The sequence below is a fragment of the Propithecus coquereli genome, unplaced genomic scaffold (assembly GCF_000956105.1).
Source record: "Propithecus coquereli isolate 6110/MARCELLA unplaced genomic scaffold, Pcoq_1.0 Scaffold56, whole genome shotgun sequence".
NCBI lineage: Eukaryota > Metazoa > Chordata > Mammalia > Primates > Indriidae > Propithecus > Propithecus coquereli.
Window position 1 is genome coordinate 5515164 of NW_012151507.1, and position 6488 is coordinate 5521651.

Sequence of the window (6488 nt, forward strand, 5' to 3'; positions counted from 1 at the left end):
CCTGGCACACACTGGGTGCTCTAAAATGCAGGTTGTTATTTACCAAACCCCAGGGTGCTATTTACGTCCTGAATTTACAGAGACCTCAGAAAGTATAGTAATTTCCCATACCACAATTCAGCAAGAATTTCAAGACTCTCATTGAATTTCATTATAAAAGGAATATCAATAACTTCCACAAGATGGCATTGTGTCCCTGAATTCAATGGGCTTGAAATACTGTATAATTGTGTAACTGATGCCCTCTGCTGACTTGTTTTCTTTTTCTTGTCCTGGAGCCTTTGGCTTAGAAGATGTAAATAATGACTCCGTATGCATCCTCATATATATGCTCGGTATGAATTTTTAAATTCATAATTTAAGTCAGCTTTCCAAAGTCCTTCAAAGTTTACAGTCCCGACGTAAGCGTGCAGTCACGACACTGACATCAGCATGATCTCCACGCAGAACCACTCAAATGTGCAGGCCTTCTAGCTACAACCAATCATAAATCAGCTGCGTCGGGGCACAAAATAAAGTACACCTGCAACCCTGTAGCTCTGCCTCTCCTTGACCCCTTCCATACCAACATTAATCCTTAGCACCATTTTGAAGGGGTGGAAAAAGCCACCTCCCTACTCCTCTGTCCTTGCTCTCACTTGCCACATCACTCTCCAGCCTTACCTATAACTTAGAGTGACAAGAAGCAGAGCTGGGTGCAGAGAGAGAAGGGCAGACGGCTTCTTATGCAAACAGGTATTTGACAGGTTGGGATTTAATTCTGATGCTATTGTAACCTCCCCCTCACTTTCCCCCTTACTCCTAACACACACGATAAACATTCTCTAGAAATTGAAATAATTATTATATTCTACTTGCACCCTTTCACTGTGGCTTAAATATAAGAGACTAACTAGATCACTGAATTTAAGTGATGAGTAACTTTCCAAACAACTGCCATACTAGGTCATACCAATTGTTCTCTAGGCCTGAATCCCTATGCCACAGCAACCCAAAGGGGCATGTCACAGGGGAGCGTCATCATCCTTCTGATGGTAACACTCAGGGCTCTGGATTTCTTAACATTTATAGCTTTTTCATTTGCAATTTTTCTTAAACCTTTTTTGAATCCATTTTGGTTCCTGGCATGTAAGACTTCTTGGAGTTGCATGCAAAAAAATCTATTAAAATATTTTTTCATTTGCCTTAAACTTACCCTGCTCAAATTGCAAAGAGTGTCTTCTCCTATAAGGCATGATTTGGTGAACAAATGAACATTTACTTTTACCCTTAGTAATTTTATAGGCAACAATTACATCTCCTTTGAGCCTTCCTTACAGCCTGTGGTGTTCTATTCTCTAATCTGTTTTCATAAGGCAGCTTCCTTTCCCTTTGATTCCTATAATTTTGATTATTCTAGTCATCCTTCTGTGTGCTACTTCCAATTCCACTGTGGCCTGGCTGTGGGGGCAACCAATTATGTACAAAGAATTCCAAGTACAAAAGCACTGGATTCTATTTATATTTCAAACGCCATTCTAAACTATGCTCAGAATTTTGAACCAATGTCCTCTGAATACTATTAATATGTATGAAATACTTTAGCCTGGATGTATCATCTCAAGCATCTCATACTTAACATGGCCCATTCTTATTATCTACTTCACACACACACCTGACATTCTCACTTGTTTGTTCATGACATAAGGGAAACACAAATCCATTCAAGTGAGACGCCCCAGAGTCATCCTCTACTCCTCTTCTTCTCTCTCCACTTGAAGTTACCGAATTCTCTGAAAAGCTAATCGGCCACTCATCACCACGCCCACTGCCATCACCCTCAGTCCAGACCTTCATTTTTCACCACTGTTGCCACAAGAGTTCTCCATGCTTAGTCCCCATAGTTCAGCCTCAAAGCTGCTGCCAGAATTAGCATTCATATCCAGGCACACCTCATTTTATCGTGCTTCCCTTTATTGCACTTCACAGATAGAGTTTTTTCCAAACTGAAGGTTTTGGCAACCCTGCGTCAGCACCATTGGTCCAACATCATGTGCTCACTTCATGTCTCTGTGTCACATTTTGGTGATTCTTGCAATATTTCAAACGTTTTTTATTATTATTGTGTCTGTTATGGTGATCTATGATCAGTGATTTTTGGTGTTACTATTGTGATTGGTTTTGGGTGCTACAAACCATGCCCATATAAGACAGTGAACTTTAATCCATAAATGTTTTGTGTGTTCTCACTACTCCACCGACTAGCTATTCCCCTCTCTTCCTTTCTTCAGGCCTCCTTATTTCTTGAGATACAACCACATTAACCTGAGACACAACAATATTAAAATTAGGTCAATTAATAACCCTACAATGGCCTTTCAGTGTTCAAATGAAAGGAAGAGTAACACATCTCTCACTTTAAATCAAAAGTAGAAATGATTAAACTTAGTGAGGAAAGCATGTTGAAAGTTGAGACAGGCTGAAGGCTAGGCCTCTTGCACCAGTCACCCAAGTTGTGAATGCAAAGTAAAAGTTCTTAAAGGAAATTAAAAGTGCTATTCCAGTGAATGCACAGAAATGATAGGAAAGCAAAATGGCCTTATTGCCGATACGGAGAAATTGTTAGTGGTCTGGACAGAAGATCAAACCAGCCACAATATTCCCATAAGCCAAAGCCTAATCCAGAGCAGGGACCTAACTCTCTTAAATTCTGTGAATGCTGAGAGAAGTGAGGAAACTGCAGAAGTTTGAAGCTAGCAGAGGGTAGTTCACGAGGTTTAAGGAAAGAAGTCATCCTCGTAACATAAAAGCGCAAGGTGAAGCAGCAAGTGCTGATGAAAAGCTGTGGCAAGTTATCCAGAAGATCTAGCTAAGATAATTGATAAAGATAGCTACACCAAGCAATTGATTTTCAATGTAGATGAAACAGCCTTATATTGGAAGATGCCATCTAGGACTTCCACAGATAGAGAGGAGAAGTCAATGCCTGGCCCCAAAGCTTCAAAGGACACTGACTCTTTCAGTAGGGGTTAATGCAGCTGGTAACTTTAAGTGGAAGCCAATGGTCATTTACCATTCTGAGAATCCTAGGGCCCTTAAGCATTATGCTAAATGTACTCTGTGCTCTAGAAATGAAACAACAAAGCCTGGATGACACCACATATGTTTACAGCATGGTTTAATGAATATTTTAAGCCCACTGTTCAGATCCACTACTCAGAAAGAACGATTTTTTTTTCAAAACATTACTGCTCATTGACAATACACCTGATCACCCAAGAGCTCTGATGGAGATATACAAGGAGATGAATATTGTTTTCATGCCTACTAAGACAACATCCATTCTGCAGCCCATGGATCAAGGAGTAATTTCAACTTTCAAGTCTTATTTAAGAAATACATTTTAAGTCTATAGCTGCCATATATAGTGATTCCTGTAGTGGATCTGGGCAAATTGAAAATCTTGTAGAAAGGATTCACCATTCTAGATGCTATTAAGAACATTCAAGATTCACAGGAAGAGGTCAAAATATCAACATTAATAGGAGTTGGAAGATGTTGATTCCAACCCACATGGATGATTTTAAGGGGTTCAGTGGAGCAAGTAACTGCAGATGTGTTGGAAATAGCAAGAAAACTAGAATTAGAAGTGGTGTCTAGAGATGACTGAATTGCTGCAATTTCATGATAGAACTTGAACAAATGAGAAGCTGCTTGTTAGGAATGAGCAGAGAGAGTAGAAGGAATCTACTCCTGGTGAAGATGTCGTGAACGCTGTTGAAATGACAAGGATTTAGAATATTCATGAAATTAGTTGATAAAATAGTTACAGGGTTTGAGAGGATTGACTCCAATTTTAAAAGAAGTACCAATCACATGCTACAGAGAAATCTTTTGTGAAGATTGATGCAGCAACTTTGTTGTTCTCTTATTTTAAGAAATTGCCACAGCCACCCCAGCCTTCAGCACACACCACCCTGATCAGTCAGCAGACATCAGTATCAAGGCAAGATCCTCTACCAGCAAAAAGATTCCAATTCTCAGAAGGCTCAGATGATTGTTAGCATTTTTTAGCAATAAAGTATTTTTAAATTAGGGTATGTATATCGGTTTTTTTAGACATAATGTTATTGCACACTTAAACAACTATAGTGTAATGTAAACGTAACTTTTATAAGCACTGGGAAACCAAAAGACTTGTGTGAACCACTTTATTGCGATATTTGCTTCATTGCAGTGGTCTGGAACCAAACTCACAGTATCTCTGAGGTATGCCTATACATCTATTATCTATCCACATACATATACATACATATATATATCAATGATATATATACTTCGTATATTTTATATATATATACTTATACATGATTTATCATCTATCTACTTATATAGTATTATCACATCCCTTTTCAAAAGCCCTTTAATTTGCCACTGACTACGGGATTCAATAATGCAAAGTATTCAGCACTCTCAGACCTCAGTCCCCTCGCTACAGCCCGTCTAAGCTGTGCTTCTCTCCACTGCCAGAATACTTCAGGTCCTGTGCACCTTGGCACACGCTGCTCACTCTGGCTATACCCTTCTCCCCACAGCCACCACTTTTCTACCTGAATTGAGTTTGCTGCCTCACCCTTCACTCTCACAGCTACCCCACAACTGCCCCCCACCCCGCCCACCTCCACACTGAACTTCTACAACCACCATAATAAAATAAGATCGGGACTTAGGCACTCCAAATACTATACAGTGTGACAGGCAACAGCTGAAAATGATAGCACAGACACATTAAATCATCCCACTGAGGAACTATTCCTCAAAATTTGCAGAACTTTCTGCTCAGCAACACACATGCGGTTGCTCAGTGAGTTCCCCAAAGTCAACAATTGGAAACCCATTCAAATAAAGCAAATGTATTAAAACATAAAAAACAAAAACCACAACTTTACACAACTCTTTACTACCTGCAACCACTAACACCTAGCCTTGTTCCTGATGTGGACCATGGAATAATTATGAGCCGATTCTGGCCACTCTTGAGGCATGAGAAAGCCAAACCCAGCACAGGCAGTGGACACGTGCTTTGGGCTCCACAGGTCAGTCTCTGAGACCCTTTCCTCCCCATCGGCCAGTGTCCTTGGATACGTGAAAGCAGTCTAACTGACCTTAGGGAAAACCACCCACTTTATCATGAAACATAATATTCAGTTGCCCAAATAAAAATCAGAAAAACAATGTTAGATGACAAGAGCTGAAGACACTAGTTCAAGATCCTCTTCAAGACATTTTTGGGAAATCTTTGTTCAGAGAAATAACAATGTTACTTCTTAGGAATACCACTCCCCTGATAATATTTCTGATTTGAAATTAATTTCTAGTGATACGGGGACAGTACAGAAACTTGCCCCCAGTGAATTACCCCAGGAAGAACCATTATTCTGGGAGGCACCTGATGCATTTTGCACCTTTTCTCTGCCCTCTTCAAGTTTTCTTACATGGCAACTTAATAAAGACAATAGCTAATACTAACATAGTACTTTGCATTTATGTCAATTACAATTCTAGAGTCAGATATTTTTATTCCCACTTTACAGATGAAAACTGAAGATAGCAGTTAACTAACCCAAGACTTGATAATTTACTTTCTCCTTAGACAAGCTGGATTGTTCCTCATTATCTATAGTATAGAGCCCAAATCACTGAATATTAAGACCTCAAATTGCTACTCAAACTTCCCATTCCAAGTTCTCCCAACACCCCCTTCCCCAAATCCCCATAACCCTGAATTCCCATCAAACACTTCCCCATCTTTGTGCCTTGCTAAGAACAGATGTGCCATACTAGCAGTCACATTTTGCCTGCAAATGTGTTTTCTGGTCTGATTAAACTTGAGACAAAATTTATTTTCATATTAAAAATCAGATTTACAGTTATTAGGATTTTATTCAGAATTTCATCTGAAATAAAGGTCTGAAGCTAGGCCAAAACTGTGAATAAAAACGATCAGTTGGAGCAAAGTAGCAGTTGCCCTCATTGGTCAGGGCACGCTGTCGCCAGTGTTTCACAGCTGCCATCGGTCACACAAAGTATGACAAATTCACTTGCTTTTGTTACTGACTTGATCCCTAAAGGCCTTTGACACAGTGCCCTAAAACCATCTTTTCCCTACGTAAGCCCCACCTAGCTTTCAAGACTAAGCTCAAATGTCACCTCCTCTTATAAACATTTCCTAAATATTCCAGCTGAACTTTATCTCCAGCCTCTCTGAATTCCCTTAGCATTCGGCTTGTGTGTTACAAAACATCACAATCTTCTTTATAATTAGTGTGTGCATGCTTCACTAAGAACTAAGTAGAGACTCTGAGTCAAGGTTAAGTGATCAATTCTGTTATCTTGGGCTATAAAACTGGACATAGCATACTGCGTTCTAGGACTTGAGCTCTACATTAAAAAAAAAAAAGAGCTACATTAGTACACTGAACAGGGTAGACAGAAGTGACTTTACACAC